The sequence below is a fragment of the Lactuca sativa genome, chromosome 5 (assembly GCF_002870075.4).
Source record: "Lactuca sativa cultivar Salinas chromosome 5, Lsat_Salinas_v11, whole genome shotgun sequence".
Classification (NCBI taxonomy): Eukaryota; Viridiplantae; Streptophyta; class Magnoliopsida; order Asterales; family Asteraceae; genus Lactuca; species Lactuca sativa.
The window spans coordinates 32876834-32895536 of record NC_056627.2 but is presented as its reverse complement, the minus strand read 5'-3'; positions in this window follow the sequence as shown (position 1 = coordinate 32895536).

The window sequence follows — 18703 nt, the reverse complement described above, 5'->3', positions numbered from 1 at the left end:
ATATATATATATATATATATATATATATATATATATATATATATATATATATATATATATATATATATATATATATATATATATATATGGGAAAAATGAATATAAGACTGTTATATATCTAAGCTTAGATGTGGAACCAATAAAACTACGTAGTTTTGATGTTAATCCTAACAAATTAGTATTTTGATTTCCTTATTTTTAGAATCAAAATATTTTCCCTATCTACCACTTTATAATTGTTGATCTATTTTCCTTATTATCATCTTTGATTATATTGATTTCTTCATCCTTCAAAATTTCTTACAAATAATTCTACAAAAATTCATTGTTGCAATCATCGTCGTCTTCTTTTACATATAAATTACAAACTAAGTGTGTTGTTTCCTCAATTCAATTACAAAAGAATGATAGTAAGAGTACACGTGTTTGTATGCTACTTCAAAGAAAACATGGATTATATATTGAATTTAATACACACTAACCAATTGCATTTACCACATGCGATTTCATTTGTGTATGAACACAGTTGGCATCTTTTGATGATTTAATTGCTAAACATATTTATTGTAATTAGATTTTGCTTTGTATAAATACATGGATAATTATAATGTGATGTAGTGATCTCAAATAAATAAAAAAAAATTGAACGTTGTATGAAATCCGATGATTATGACTTTAAAAGCAAAGAATAATAATGAATTGTTGTTGTCAAATTAAATATACACGAGAGGATGAAATCCAATTTATATGAGTTTTTAGAATAAAATTAAGCTAAAAGGGAGCAAAATGACATAGTTTTGATAGGTTCCACACCTAAGGTTAAGTATATAACAGCCTCATATTCAATATATATATATATATATATATATATATATATATATATATATATATATATATATATATATATATATATATATATATATATATATATATATGGGAAAAGTAAATATACCCTTAAGGGTATATAAGCTTAGGTACCCAAAGCCAATATAATACGTCGTTTTGTTTTATATATTCATTATAATGTTTTTAAATTTCAACCCCTAACTTGATTTACTTTCAAAATTTTCGAAATTTCACTATTATTTTCCTCTTACATCACATTTTTATGCCAAACGCCTACTAGGCTATATATATTACAGTTGAAAATGAAAATTATGTAAAAGGAAGATAAACGTAAAATTTATAAAAATCTTGAAATTAAATCAAGTTAGAAGTTGAATTAGAATAGCATTGGACAATTACAATGTGTATATATGATACAAAACGACGTAATATGATGAGTTTGGATACCTAAGCTTATATACCCTTAAGGGTATATTCACTTTTCCCTATATATATATATATATATATATATATATATATATATATATATATATATATATATATATATATATATATATATATATATATATTAGTTTATAACCCATGGAAACCACGGTTACTGTATGGTTTCAAAGCACTCCATGGATGATGACAGTGGGTCCCTTTGATGAATTCTAGGTTAAAAGCCTAAGACTTGTCTTTTCCCTATAAATAGTCTTGTATTATTCACAATTAGAGTTAAGAGTGAGACAAAATGTAGCCGCCACATGAGGTTTCTTATGTAGTGTTAGATTCTTTATTCTATGCTGAAAGTGTAATTTATTCCTCATATTTGAATAAATCGAGTGATCATTCGGCCTAATCTTCATATTTGTGTTTGTTCTTATTTTCCGCATCTTGTTCATTAAATCTCAATTAGGGTTTTAATCCCAACAGTTACAAAATTTATCAAACTTTTATAGTAAAAACTTAAAATTATTAATCAATTATTTTAAATATTTTATTATATAAAGATTTTTCTAGTTATATAAAATTATAACCATTGATTTAAATAAATATGTGAAATATATCAATTTATAATTTGTATTAATTTTTATTCTATTGTTATTAATTTAATTTAATTAGGGTGAAAATTTTAAATTTTGAAATTTGAAATAGAAAATAAATATGTTGACAAGTGACATGCATTAATTAGGAGGAATAATATGACACATGACAAAGGAGGAATAAAATATGCATTAATTAGGAAGCTTAATAAGGTGACACATGTCAAAAGAAGAATAAAACTATTCTTTTATTAGAATATATATATATATATATATATATATATATATATATATATATATATATATATATATATATATTGGATTCATATATATTTTATATATTTTATATCGGTTATTAAATACAGTATAATTTTGATTTTTCTGATTAAACCTCAAAAAACCAAACATATATTTAAATAAATGAAATCAACATGTGAAATCAAAAAAAATCTAATAAAAAATAACTTTGAGTATTGGATATATGAAATCAACATGTGACTTATTATTGCTATAAGAAAATATACCCGTCTAATACACATTAATACTATTTATCATTTTTATATAGAAAAAGTGATTGGTTACTATTTGAAATGTATTTTAAAGTATATATTATATGGTCATTTTATAAATAAAACAATTACAAATAAAGAAAAACACACGTCTTGTTGACGTTGGATTTCAAACCGGTACTTATTATATTCAAAAGACTTCAATTAACAATGCTTAAATTAAAAGTCACAGGTTTTTTTGAAACAAAATTAAAATACTTTTGATCAACTTTAATATTAAAAAAAAAAACAATGACAAAGATATATGAAAAAAAGTAAAAATAAAAATTGTAGTAATTAGGTCATCTTTCAAAGTACACATCTCCCTGTCACACACCACTCCCACTCCTTATGTAATGGCAAAAGGAAAACAACACCAAAATGATAGAAGACATGAAATCTTTACTTATAAATAATCGATCTCTCTTATTTCCATCATTATTTAACTTCATATGATACGCATGTCTACTTTTATTTGCTTTCAACTCCCTATCACCATTAACTTTTGGACCATTTTTCATCTATAGATATCACAAAATGTAAAAATTAAAAAATAAAATAAATGACCATCGAGTTTGAGAAAATAAATTTTTGAAAAACACTTATTTATTAAAATATGTATCTGACAAAAATAATTTCCACTTTTGTTTTTCTATATTTTCGAACTGTTATTAATTGTGAGCATAGTTTTATAACATAGTTGTTAGCAATTTTGAATACGCAAAAAAAAAAAAAAAAAAAAAAAAAAAACTTCAACCGATTTTTTTACCTTATTTTATTGCTTTGATTTTATAATCCAAATGAATAGTTTGTTATGGAACGTTATATAATTGTTTTCTAATTTGTACAAATAATTTTGGAATAAAATATATTGTTTATAACATTATTACTTTTTTAGACCGAATTATTGTCAAACTAAAAGATGTTATTAGGTAAAGTAGGTGGTCATAAGGCAGTTTCATGCCAATGACTTGTATTTTTATAACATGTGGACCAGAACAATTGCTTTGCAAGCAAATGAGAGGTCTTAAAAACGTAGTCGTCCTAAAGAGAGTCTCGCAAGTCGGTTTGCCTATTATAACATCTCTTGAACGAATCTTTTTGAAAATAATTTAATAAAACCCACAAAGTTTTTAATATCAATTTTTCATGAAAATGCATTCTTTGTATTTGGGCTTAGGCCTTAGGCCTCGATATTTGGACCTATATAAGAGCATTAACCTATAGGGATTCGTCATTTTTAGCCTCCATCACCTTTGAAACATTCCAAATGAAACCCTAGCCTCTATTGAAGTGTTAAAGCTCATAATCTCTCATAAAATCCATTTTTTGTGTGTTTATGTATTCTTGAGTGAGGAAAAAAAGAAAGATTGGCCATTAGAACATAGCACTTGGAGTAATCAGCCTTCTCTACTCTTCTAGACCTTTATAAGTTCAAAAGATTCAAGCTTTATCTTATTTCATCTATAGATCTAGGAGTTTGTTGGGTTTTTGGTTAATTTTAGCAAGTTTTGGTCTCTTTGAGGTTCATGGAGTTGGAAAACTTCATATCTTGTGGTTGATGTTTGGAATTAGATATGATTTCTGGATGAAGTAAAAAGTGCATGCAAGATCTCTCTTTGCTCCATGCTTGAAGATAAGTGCATTTTGGACACTTTTGTGAATTAGGATTTTAGATATTGCTTGTTTCGACCATCCAAATGAATAAAGTTGGAAACTCATAAGACCTCAAGGAGTTTCAGATCTGAAAACTGGGCCTTTTGACTTAATGGATTAAATCATTTGATTAATACATTTTAGGGATAGATGTGGTGCGCCACCTTGAGGGAGCGGGGAACCTATGATTTTCTAGATTTTCAATTATTTTTTCATGTAGTGGGCGCCTGGAAGGAGGCGCGGGGCGACATTGACTTTTCGACCATGTTTTACTTTTAGTCACACTTGTTGGGGTTGAGCCATATGTTGAGTATGAACCGCTAATTGGTTTTCTAGGTGGTTTGTAGTAGTTATTATTCTTTTGAGATCATGAGATTGACATATGCGAGTATTCGTGTATGCAACATTGATTCTTCTGTTTCCTGTTCAAGTGAGTTTTGTCACTATATTGTATGTGAAATTGTATGTCCAGTATTATAGGTTGTATGGTTATTGTTAGGTGCGATTATGTGTTAGGCTGGTTAGTCTGATTGTTGGATATATGTTGAGACCGATTGGAAGTCTACTATTTGCCTTCAATCCCATTAGGAGAATGTGATACCTAGGGGAAAGTCAAATGTGTGCCTTTAGGCCACTAGGAGAATATGGTACCTAGGGGAAGTTGGTTATGTACCTTAAAACCCACTAAGATAATGTTAGGACCTAGGGGAAGTTGGCTATGTGCCTTCAGGCCTACTATGAGAACGGTTAGAAGTTCTACATGTCTTTGGGATGATGACTTTATGCCAACATGCCCTCTAAGGTGTAGACTACGAGCCTTATGTGTATGAATCATATGTGTAATGTGATATGTGATATTTTGGGAAACACACTAAGCTCTGTTCTTACAATTGTGGATTAAATGTTTTTCAGGTTGTGCTTCTAACAATGGAAGGACTCCAACTTGACTGCGATGCATGTGCATCGCCGGTGTTTATATTTTTAAGACTTTCGCTACTTTTAACGACTCTGAAACAATGATTTTATACGTTAAGTTTTGTGATTTGAAAGTATTTGGTACTTCATCTTTATAAAAATGATTAATTTACTTATGCTTTTAAAAAGAAAAAAATTAATTCAAAATTTGAAATGTTGCATAATGTTTTCTTAAATATTTGATTAATAATTTAAAATAAATGGGATGTTGAAATTTTCAATAAATTTGTGAGAAAACGAAATGCACACAATGATGATAAAATCAATAACTAATAACAAAATATCATTGGTAAAATAGGGAAAAGTTCAATAGAAAACCATTATTAATCAGGAACCAAGGAACCAATCTAAAGCGTCGAAATTTAAAGCGGTCAATGTTAAAATGAAGGGTTGTAGACTTTTGCAATGGACGCACATGCACCGAATTATAACAAAACACACTCCTTTTTTTTGTTTAAAAATTTTTTTAGGTCATGTTTTTTATCGAAAAAAAATATCAAATATACCGTTGCTCACGATTTTTCGTTCTCTTTCCATACATATCCATGATGATATATAAAAAACAACCTTTTTTTTTTCCGAAAAAAATTCACTTCATTTTATTTGTTGAAAAGTTAAGGTCTATTTTTTTATAGAAAAAAAAATTAATAAATATATCAAAATTCATACATTTTGATACTTTTTAAACATAGATTCATATTCATGTTAAAAAAATGATATTTATGTTTAGATTCACATTATGAACCTGTTCAGATTCACATTGTGAACCTTCTCAAATTCACCGTGTGCATAATAGTAAGTCAGATTCACAATGTAAATCTCAACTGATCGAGCTTTTTCATATTGTGAATGTTAAAAATTGAACTACTTACAGTTTAGATTCACAGTGTGAATCTACACCGATCGATGTTTTTTTTTAGTTGGTGTTGATGTTTATTAACAGAGTACAAAAAATTAATATTTTTGGTATAATTAGTTTTTTTTTGATAAAAATAAGCTTAAATATTGAAAAAACTAACAAAATGAAGTGGATTTTTTTAAAAAACAGTTCATTTTTTATATATCAACATGGATCTCTATGAAAGAGGACGAAAAATTGAAAACAACGGTATATTCGTTTTTTTTTTTCGACAAAAAATGTGACCTAAAAAAAATTTTAAACGAAAAAAAAGAGTTTTTTGTAAGAAGGTGGATTTTTTGGTATAATCTGGTGTGTGTGTGCGTCCAATGTACAAGTGTACATCTATTTCGTTGGCCGTTGATTATTATGATTTATGATGCTCACGATTGGTTATTTGATTCTTTGTTAATTACGGTTCTCTATTGAACCGTACATTGGTGAAATATTAGATGAAAATCAATAAATTTTTAGCTTTAGCAGGATCAAATAGTAAGTCAGTCTCTACAATTTAACTAAATCAATTAGTAATATAAACCATTGAACTTTAGACTTACAATCTTCATATTTACAAAATTGTTGTGTTATTATCTAATGATATCTTAAATACATCGTTAATAATTTAAAATAAATGGAAGGTTGAAATTTACAATAAATTTATGAGAAATTGAATATATATATATATATATATATATATATATATATATATATATATATATATATATATATATATATATATATATATATATATATATATAGGGAGTGGTTCAAATGAGAACAAAAAAATATTAAGAACCCTATGAACCCTTTTTAAATTTTTTTCATTAAGGTTATTTTTGACAAATCAAACATTAATATCATTATAATCAAACTCTCCATTTCCTTGTTTTTCAACTAGTTGTCACTTGCCATAGGATCGTAGCTGGAGCACCGACAGACTGCCGTCAGACTGGAACTTTTTCGATCTGAATATTTGGTTCATCAGTGACATGAGAAAGCCACGTGGTAGTTCACCGGTGGTAAGAGATAGGAAGAGGTGGGGGTTAGTCGGATCTAAATTGAAAATATACAAACACATCGGATCTGGTGATATCCGATGTAGGTCTGATGAGATTTGATCCAGATCTAGAGATATCTGATGTAGATATGTTGGTTCACAAGAAATCGGAGAGAAAATAATGGACATGGTTGTAGATCTGGTGGAGTGAAGGTGGAGGATGAAGAAGGTGATGTCGTCGGAGGAGGTATGTCTTCGGAGTTGATGCAACAGTAAATCTAATCTCGCTGGTCGTTGGTGGTGGAGGCTACTGACAAAAATCATAGCTATGAAGGTGGAGGAGGACGAAGCTAGCAATGTATCTGGTGGTTCGATCATGTGCATCTCGGGTAGAAATCACACATCTAGATGACGACGATGGTGCAAACATGGATTCCAGCAAGGTGGACATCGGCAGCGGCGACGACGACGGTTGGAGGTTCCTGCCACCGGTGGAATGAGGGAGAGAATTGATGGTTGATTTTTGAGAACTATGAAAGAAAGAATCAGATCTAGCTTTCAGATCTAGTTTGCAACATCTGATAAATTGTTTATGAAACTAGACTCAAATGTGTTGTTATTTAAAATAATGCCATTATTTTATTTTAACAATTGATAGACAAAAATTTCATTTTTTAATATTTATAAATATGTATTTGATAATTAACAAATATACCCTTAATTATAAAACTAAAATTAGAAGTTCTTAGGATTCTTATTCTTTTGTGGTTCTCATTTGATCTTATATATATATATATATATATATATATATATATATATATATATATATATATATATATATATATATATATATATATATATATATATATATATATATATATATATATATATATATGGATGAGTTATTTGTGAGCCAAAAAAAGTGTGCGAACTTGCGAACTCATAATCAAATCATCATTTTTCAAAACCAAAACATCAATCTTCTCCAAATGGTGAGCCTAAGCCATATCTAGGCTAAAAAAAGATTTGACAATTTTTTTTATTTATTTTCGAAATTTGCATGTATGCATAATCAGCAATCCACATGAATACTGATGAGCACAATCAACAGTCATATGGACTGCTGATGTGCACAACCAGCAGCCATATGGACTGCTAATGAGCAATCACCAGTCCATATGGTTGCTGATTATGCACATCCGCAGTCCATATGACTGTTGATTGTGCTCATCAGTAGTCTATATGATTGTTGATTGTTCTCTTCAGCAGTCATAAAAAAAAATCGATAAATCTTTTTTTTAGGCTAGATATGACTTAGACGCATCATTTGGAGAAGATTGATGTTTTTGGTGTTGAAAAATGATGAGCTGATTATGAGTTCGCAAGTTCTCACAAATCTTTTGGTTCTCAAAAGAACATGACTATATTGTAACGACCCAAATTTTCAAATAAATTTTTCATTTTTAATTAACGAAAACATTCCCATAAAATGTGAAATATCATTGACAATTGTTTTAAAAATCCATAACATCAACATTTTATTTCAAATATTAGAGTGTCCCATCAAACCAAATGTCGAAGAGTGCATGCCGCGCCATCAAGCTTGCCCTTGCCCTTAGGCTCAGATGTACCTGAAACAAATCAACAAACTGTAAGCTAATGCTTAGTGAGTTCCCAGAGCATACCCCACACAATCCACATAATCACATAATCCATATTACCTATAAAAGCTACATAAACCACGTAAGCCATGCATACAACATATAGGGATGTCGTGGGCTCCCCCAGGGTCTTACTCCAGGATGTCATGGGCTCCCCACATGGTCTTAAACCTAAGTGTCATGGGATCCCCACATGGTCTTTAATAGGAAAACCATGGGCTCCCCACATTGTCACACCCCCAAACCTGAACGACAGAAACGTTTGAAGTAGGGATGTCAAAAACCCCCCGTGGGACCCCGCTCCCGCGGGACCCCGATACTGTACGGGACTAAATTTCTTAAAAAAACTGGGAGCGGGAGCGGGGGTGGGGGAAGAATTAAACCTCGTTTATTTTCGGGACCGGGGCTGGGAGTCGGTATTTCCGTCCCGTACTCTCGCGGGGGCCCTGGTTGTATATATATATATATATATATATATATATTATATAAAATATAAAATACATATACAAAATAGATTTTGTAATTTTAGATTTAGTATAGGTTTCACTTTCTCGTTTCCAATTAATGGATGTTGAAGATGTAGCGAATTGATCATATATTTTTAGACATGTAAGTATTTTATATTTGTAATGTTGGATTTGTCATATTTTATATTTGTAAGATTGTTGGAATTGTCATTTTGTAATATTGGATTCATAATTTTTTTATTTTCTAAAAGATTAGGTTTTAAGCTTTTAATGATATTAAAAATATTTTTTTAAGCCTAAAGCAAAACAGTTTTTTAGCAAAAAAAATCAAATTTTAAGCCTATAAACTGGGGGAACCGGGGGAATAGGGGCGGGACTGGGAGAGATGGAGGTAACCGGGGGATATGTAAACGGGGGATCCGGGGGCGGGACCGAGGGCGGGGGCAGCAACTGATTTCGGGAGCGGGGGCGGGGGCAGCTATTTCCGCTCCCGTTTGGTCCTGTTGACATCCCTAGTTTGAAGACGGATGACATCATGTACAGTATCATAACAATGAAATAGTAAAGAAAGCAAACACAACCATCATATACATAATTGAAAAAGTTACATCATTGTAAGCATTACATGTTTCAAAAGTCAATTACAATATGAGGTTCAAAAGTTTTGTTTAACGCTTTAGCGTTAAATCTTCAAAAGTTTTTGATAACCTGTTTTACTGGTTTCCTGAGAATACAAGTCATTTGAAAAAGTGTTAACATTTAAGTTGGTGAGTTCATAAGCATTTGTACGAATAATTGTATGTCATTTATTGAGATGAAATCACATTTGTTTCCAGAAAATCCGATATTTTCCATAAAATGAGTTGTAAGTCGTTTGCTTATAAAATAAGTGTGTTTATCTCGGAAAATCCTATATTTTCCATAAAACTGAATTGTTGTTTTGAATGTTCCAAGACTGAAAAGTACAAGTATATATGCCATAATTAGTTTAGTAATATTTAGTTTTATTCGTAAATAAAACCGTTTGAAGAGATATGTTTTTACGTAAAAATAAGTGTATTGTCGATTTCACGTAAAATAATGTATTTTCGTTTATCATGTGAGTTTTCATAAACGTGCTGAAATGAATTGCCTGCCTCGACGTTCTTCAGGCGTCAAAATGTTATGAAATTTGTCACCCATAACCTGCCGGTCTGACTGTAGCTAGTATTCAGGGTGTGGGATCATCAGTCCCGTATAGATTTATACACAAGTATCACGCTCTCCGAGAGGAGACTCTGGTTCTAAAACAGGACTTCCATGTATACCTTTGGTAGGTACGATAAAGAGGGATGACTCAAAAATTTCCAACGAGATACGTGTTTTGAAATGAAAATGTTCGTACATGAAATTGTTACTCCTTTCGTTATGTTTACAATATATATATATATATATATATATATATATATATATATATATATATATATATATATATATATATATATATATATATATATAATGGTATTTTTATATAATCATTTCCTTACCCCGAAAGGGTAAAATAAAGTGAATGTTTCCCAAACTATACCTATTATAGTTTAAAATGTATGTTTCGTCGAAAATGATAACCGTTTCATTTTTGCATGTTTTGCATGTAAATGTTTGCCAACTTGATAATAACGTTGTTTCGCATATTTGATGTTTTCACATAATAGATACATAAAATGCAAGAGACCATAAACGATGGTTTGTATATTAACACAAAATTCCTTGTGTTTTACTTGTATTCTCCCCCTTAAAATATAGAAAAAATTATGTAAACGTAGGGGTATGAACTCACATCGAGTAGGATAGAGGTTTAGATAACGGGATGGAAACGGTGACTTCGATTTAGAACATGAAACGATAGCCATATCCTAATGTTTAAACACATATTAATGTGTGAAGATTTGATAATAATCATAATATGGTTGTGAAAACATTAGGATTCTATAGGAACTTACCAAAGCTTAAATCAAATTTGAAGCAAAGGTCTCCTGGAGTAATTTGGATCTTGTAAATGAAAGGAAACGAGTTTGATACTTTGAGAGAGAAATGAGAGTGATTTCGTTTACTGGAGGTGGAAATGAAGAATGATTTCAAGTGTGACTTATATATGAAGGAATAGATAAGAGGTTAATTTGATGTTTGCATTGGTTACAGGAATTATCATCTAGGGAAGCTGAATTAGGATAAGATATTTAAGGAGTTTACTGCTTAATGTGTAACGCCCCGATTCTTGAGTATCAATTTATGGTTATAAAATTCTCATGAATTCAAGGTCTACTCGATGATTTGGTTGCCTGACTCGTCGAGTAGCAACGGGTGGTCCATGTGTTTAAGTGACCTACTCGTCGAGTCCAAGAAAGGACTCGACGAGTAGGAGCTGGAGGATGAAACCCTAATTTCCCGGGTTTTGCACCCTATTTAAAGGATTATTGGCCTCCTCAGCCTCCCCTTACAACCTCTTGATAGTCCATAAACCCTAATTCGTGTGAGTGTGCTCCATTTGCGTATTTTAAGCTTTGAAAGAGGATTCTTGGTGAGAAGAGCTTGGAGAGTAAGTGTCTTGAAGCAAGGAATGTGTGGGATTTGGAATCTACCTCAGTTGGCATCCTTTGGAAGGTATCAAGTCGTTATCTTGACCTCATTTCATTCTAGATTTCTTTTGGATGAATTTTAGGGCTTTTCTAGCATATTAGGAAGCTTTTCTTGTGTATGAGCCAAGATCTGAAGTTGCAATTTCAGATCTGAATTCTCTGTGGTCTCTAGATCCATAAAGCTTTTAGCTTTAGCAGTTATGAGCCTCTCCTTATGTGTAAAACTCCATTACAAGGTTGGTTTTTTCAAGACTTTAGAGCCTTGCATGCACGTAAAGTTTGCAACTTTACGTGATAAACATGCCTTGGGGAATTGGATCTGCAATATGGAACCTTATCATGGCTTAAAAAGCATCTGAATAGATGAAGGACCGAAGGGACTTGGCGAGTTGCATGGTCAACTCGGCGAGTCCGATGAAGATTGTCGTGGACTCGGCGTGTCAACAGGGTGACTGTTGGGTTTTAGTAAACTACAACATCCTATGGTGCACATACAACCCTAAATACCTTGGATCTATGTTTTCACTAATTATACATGCAAATGGTTTAACTAGCATGCATTTGATATAAACCACAAAATATACTAGTTTGAGTAACATACCTTTTATGTAGCTTGAAGTCTTGATGTATTTGACCTTAAGAGCTTATCCCCAATAATGTGGAAGCCTCAAATGAAGTCACAACACATCATGGACAAAAGATGAAACTTGAGAGAGAATTCATACACTTCAAAACCGTCCATATCCTCCAAGAATACATTAGTTGTGATTTTGGCTATGAAGTAACATATTTATATGTGGAATTCCAATGGTCATGGGTTAACCCAAACCCATACCCATAGGTTTATGATCCATGGTTCATGTTGCCCAACTCTTTATGTATCCATATATAAAATTGGTCCAACATGGATCATAAGCCCAACACATATAAATATAACTAATTACCATAATTAGTCCCCATAGATTTAATTAGTCTCTTTTGATCACTAAATTAATTCCAAATTAATTCTTGATCAATACCAAGGTTGTAAAAATCGCTCAACGGTCGACTGGTGTTAAGGGATTAATCGGTTTTGGCGGGGATTAATCGGAGACCATAGATTATTAATAAAATATTAAAATTAATCAAATACTAATATATCTTAAGAAAAACAAGTACTACAAAATTTGAAAATAAGAAAACTTTTTAATTTGAAAATACGAAAATATGGACATTTTTGTATAATATTTGAAACTTTGAAAATTTGAAAAAATTGGAGTAAAAAAAGAAAGTTGATTTTTTGAATTTTTTAAAAATATTTTGACATTTTTTGACTTTTTTTTTACCTTTTTTTGACTTTTTTGACTTTTGTTGATTTTGTTGACCGATTAATCCCGCAAAGGCCGATTAATCACGCCAAACCCAATTAATCCTAAATTTCTGATTAATGCCCTAATCCTCGACGGTTGGAGAACGTCAAGCGATTAATCCCGATTTTTGCAACCATGATCAATACTAATTAAAACATATGATTTCATATTAATATATTAGAACTTATAATATATTAATAAATCATACATAACCTTCTCTCAAGAATCTATCCTAACAAATTGTACTAATGATATGCAACCTAAATGGACCATGCTACTCTCGGGTCAAGTACATACCAATAATAGTTATGGGCTTAGACATCTAATCCAACAGTGACTCGGCGACTCAGTTAGGGTTTTCCCGGATTTTGGCACGCATGAAATTGGCGAGTTGCAAGGGAAAATCGACGAGTTGGCCAAGGACTTTACAGCTGCAAACATTGGGAACTCGACGAGTCACTCAAGTAACTCGGTTAGTTGGCGAGTTATGCAAGGAACTCGGCGAGTGGCTGGTTGTTGTTGGGCTGTAAATAGTTTTATTTATGTTGCGTCTTTTGGGCTCGTAGATTAGCCTTGTATTCTCCTGTTTGGGCCTGTCCAACTGAGAGCCTTTTATGTATAGTATTTAAGTTAATGCTTGCATGCATATTAGGTTAAGATTCAAGATTCTAGAGATTATCGATACAGCGATTGATCAAGAGTATAATATTTTTCTGTAATCGTTCTTGTAATCTTCTAATCCTTTACAGTTGATGTTCTTAATCGAGCTCTTCTAAGGATTTTATTTAATCATTCGACACGATTGATTCAAGCTGTTTGTTCTTATTATTGCGTTTTTACTGTTTCGTATTTGTTCACTTGTTCAAGATCTAATCGATCTTCATAGATTAAAAGTTGTTTTAATCCCATCAATTGGTATCAGAGCGGGAGGCTGTGTAATCGATACACATCTTTTCTGTGAAAAAGATTTCCATTAGGGTTTTTCCGCAATCATTGATATTTATTGAGCCGTCATCTTAATTGACGTATCTTAATATTTATTGTTTTGCCCTAATCTGCTTTATTACAAGTCTGATCTTTGAACAGGTTTTTACGATCATAATGGACGCGACGCAATCAAACCCCATTAATATTTCAAACAGCATCGATTCGACGACAAAGATTCCAATCTTGTACACCCATGACTATGAAGTATGGGCACATCATTTTGAAGACTATGTGATTGGATCGGAAGACAATGGTTTTCTCATATGGGAAGCTATCATCAACAGACCGTTTTCTCATTCCGCGACATCCAAAGTTATTAAGACGCAAAAAGAGTACAACGATCTGCTTAAGGACGTGACGAATATTGCGCAAGACGAAAAAGACAAATTCCAATGCAATATTAAGGCACTAAGGTTGATCAGATTCGCCCTTCAGTCCGACACATTCAGACTGGTCAGCTCATGCACTACGGCGAAGGAAGTGTGGGATAGACTTCGCGAACTGTACTCCACAGACGAAGATCTTGAACATTCCATCCAAACCTTGCTTCTATCTGAATTTGGTGAATTCAGGCAAGGGGCCGAAGAAACTGTGACCCAGACGTTTGATCGCTTCAATCATCTTCTCAGCAAAATGATCAAACACGACATTGAAAGGAAGCTCATCGAACAAAAAGTTACTTTCTTGAACGGACTGCGATCTGAATGGAGAGCAGTTGTTTCCACAGTCAAAGCCCATGAACAGTTTAAATCATATTCTTTGGCGAAACTGGTGGGTATTCTAAAGTCCCAAGAGAAGATTGTGGTTCAAGAGAAGAATGTTGTCTCCAGTATTGGTTCGTTGGCCCTCCTATCTAAAAGTAAAGCTGTGGTGGAGGATGAAGAGCTCAACTTGGAAGAATATGACCTCACAACTGAGGATTATGCCATGATGGTATCCAATCCTAAGAGGTTCATAAAGAAGAGATTCCCCAGCAACAAAAACAGAAACTGGCAGGGGAGTTATAGCTCAGAAAAAGCAAATAATGAACCGAAAGCTGAGGAGCCCAAAAAGGAACCGAAAGCAGATGGCGATTCCGGAGTAAGCTGTTTCTATTGTGGTGGCAAGAACCACTACGCTAAGGACTGTGTTCTTAAGAAGATGGCTGAAAAGGACAATGGAAATGATGAGGAAGCTGTGCTGCAGAGGAGATTGGATGAGTTGAGAAAGAAGAAGTCTACCGCTAACCCTTCTATTAATGCTCTTATTGTGCAAGGTTCGGTCAATGACGATGAGTTCGGTAGCACTGAAGTTTGGTCTACTGACTCAGAAGACGAAGAAGTGAGGAAGCCTACTCATGGAAAGGCATATGTGGCTATGGAGGAAAGCAGTGGTGGAAAATGCTTCATGGTGACTGAAGTGTCTCAAATGAGGGGATACAACACCGATGGAGGAAGCAATGGACCGAAGGTGCAGGAAGATATGTGCTTTACGGCCAAACCACTCAGCCAACAGTTCAATGAGCTCGATGAACTGATAAAGAAGGTACAATCTGTTTTTATTTCATCTAAAGTACCATCATCCTCATATGAGAAAGAACTAAAAAAATGTTAATACAAGAATTTCTCATTTAGATAGTAGTTTAACTCAAACTCGAGTCACCAATTCTAACCTGACTGATCAATTAAGCAGGGTGGCGTCGAAGAGTGAGGAGCGGCGAATGTGGATTGAGTTAAAAGAGTCGGAATTAATTAAAGTTAAAGACGAAAACATTTATTTGCAGAGAGACAATTTGAAATTGTTAAAACAACGAAATGTTTTTTGTTTAATAGCTAAACGTTTATATTCCAATATTACTCAACTTCACTTGGATTGTGAGATAGGCCAAAAGATCCATCGCATGATTTTGCCCTTCCTAGAATTTAAGGAGGATGAAATCGATGCCGAAGCTTACAATTGTGAGAGTGTGATATCGTCTGATGATGTCAACCCAACTTATAAAATTGGACTGGACAAATTTGAGTCCTTCATTAAGTCCAAAGACCACAAGGACATGCTCAAAAACCTTTTGGACGAAAATGACAGACTTAAACTGAGAACCGAAACCATGCAAAAATTTGACTCTCTAAACGCCAACGTAAGCTCAGAAAACAAAATCGATGTTGAAAATGCATCTGAGCTTAACGAGGACGAAAACATGAGTGAAATTTCTGTGGAGGATACGGTTGACTGCTCAGAATTTGTTAAAAGCGAAACTGAAAACCACAAAAATCTTATTTCTGAAAACTCTGTGGAATTCGCTAGATTGTCCCAACAAAAGTCCCCGAAATTAGTTGAAAAGGCTGTTGTGTATCAAAAGGTCAGGACCACTCCAAATCAAGTATACAAGGTGACTGGAGTAACCGAACATCAAACAGCTGAGCTCACAGCTATTGTTAACGAAGACAATGCTGATGGCTGTGATGAGTATTTCTGGGAAGCTCCTATTGATAATGGAAACGAAACCGTCAGTCTTTCTGAAAGAACCTCCTGGATGAAGAAAGGGAGGTACATACCTGAACCCTTGAACAAGCCTGATAATTTCAGTGAACCAAGCACCAGTGGTACGAAAGGAATTCCTCAAGAGGATGATCGTTTAGCAAAAGAAGATATTCCTTCAACACCTATAGCTTGTAGTGAAACTTCATCAGATACTCCCTCCACTTCCTCAGGGCAAACTGAATCTTCTTCAGATATTCCATCTGCTCCCTCGGCTCAAAGAAAAACTCCTGAAGTTCAAAAAGAACCAGCCAAGGTGACAACAAAAACAAAAGCGAACGTTCATCATCAACCCAAGCAGATAATGGATAAGAAGATAGAGAGGAACCAAAGATACAGGAAAAACCTTTCTGAAAGGAAACAATTCTGGCACTCCCAGAATGCATACTATTCACACAAGGACAAGAATCTGAAGTATGAAAACAATCCTGTACGAAAGCCTGAAAGTTCCTCCAACCGAAAGCCAAGGTTCGGTTCGCAAGAAGATACCAACCGAAAGCCAAGGTTCGGTTCGCAAGAAAATACCAACCGAAAGTCAAGGTTCGGTTCTGAAAAGGATTTCAATCGAAACCAAAGGTCCGGTTCCAAGATCAACTCAAACCGAACGCAGAGGTTCGGCCCAGAAGTCAAAAGAGAACAAGACTCGAAGGTTAACCCCACCAACGATCAAAAGCAAAAGGGTCACCTAGAGTCATCAGCAAGGAAGACATCTCCATCCAAATCCAAATCCTCTTTTCCTAATTCTTCTCGTTCATCTCCATCTTGCTCTAACGCTAATTCCGTTGGTTCTCAAAAACCTCATCCATCTGCTGAACAGAAGGGAAAGCAGAAGGTCGATGAATCCAAACCTGAGTCCAAAACGAACATCCCTAATGGCAATAAAATAAAAGTCTTTACCATTAAAAAGAAAGATGAAACAACTCTAATTAAAAGAACATATCTGGTTGACATCTCTCTTACTATTCCTGTTCCCATGAGAAACTCACATGGACCCAAGAAACTTTGGGTTCCTAAATCTGCTTAATTTTTGCAGGTTATAAGTGACGAGCAGTTTGACGAAGAATGGTACATCGATAGTGGCTGCTCGCGTCACATGACTGGGAGGAAAGAGGAGCTCAGGGAATACAGATCTCTTGCAAATGGTGGCAACGTTAAGTTTGGAAATAACTCTTTCGGCACCATAAAGGGATATGGGATGATAACGAATGGTGATTTTACAATAAGGAAAGTGGCGTATGTAGAAGGACTTCAACACAACCTCATCAGTGTATCTCAGCTTGTTGGAGGTACAGGTCTCAAAGTTTCATTCGATGATGAAGGTTCTGAAATCATAGAGAAAAAGACAAAGAAAGTGATTCTGAAGTCAGAGCGAAAGGGTGAAATGTTTCCTCTGAACATGAAACCCATCAAAGGAAACCCAGCCATATGTCTGCTATCAAAAGCTCAATCCGACGAAAGCTGGTTGTGGCACCGAAGACTCTCTCATCTCAATTTCAAAGACATCAACCGACTTGTCACTGGAGGTCACGTTAGGGGTCTTCCATTGCTCAAGTTTGACAGAGAGCATTTGTGTGCTGCATGCGAAATGGGAAAGCAGAGTCGTCAAAGTCATCCATCCATAATTAACACAAAAGTTGTTGAACCACTCGAATTGCTTCATATCGATTTGTGTGGTCCTTCATCTATTGAAAGCATCGGTGGTAGCAAGTACATTCTTGTTATCGTTGATGACTTCTCTCGATTTACATGGGTGTTCTTTCTAAAGCTCAAATCTGAAGCGACTCAAAAGCTGAAAGTGTTTATCAAGCAAATTGAAGTCCAGCTCAAGAAGGTCGTTCGAAACATCAGGAGCGACAATGGTCTCGAATTCAAGAACAGGGAGTTTGAAGAGTTTCTTGCAGAAAAGGGAATTAGTCATAATTTCTCAGCTCCCTACACACCGCAGCAGAACGGGATAGTCGAAAGACGAAACCGATCTCTGTGTGAAGCTGCCCGAACTATGTTAAGTTTCGCTTCCTTACCTCTTTATTTTTGGGCTGATGCTATTTCTGCTGCTTGTTATACACAAAACAGGTCCTATCTCAACAAGCGATTCACGCTCACACCATATGAGATAATTAATAACAGAAAACCCAACGTGAAATTTTTCCATGTGTTTG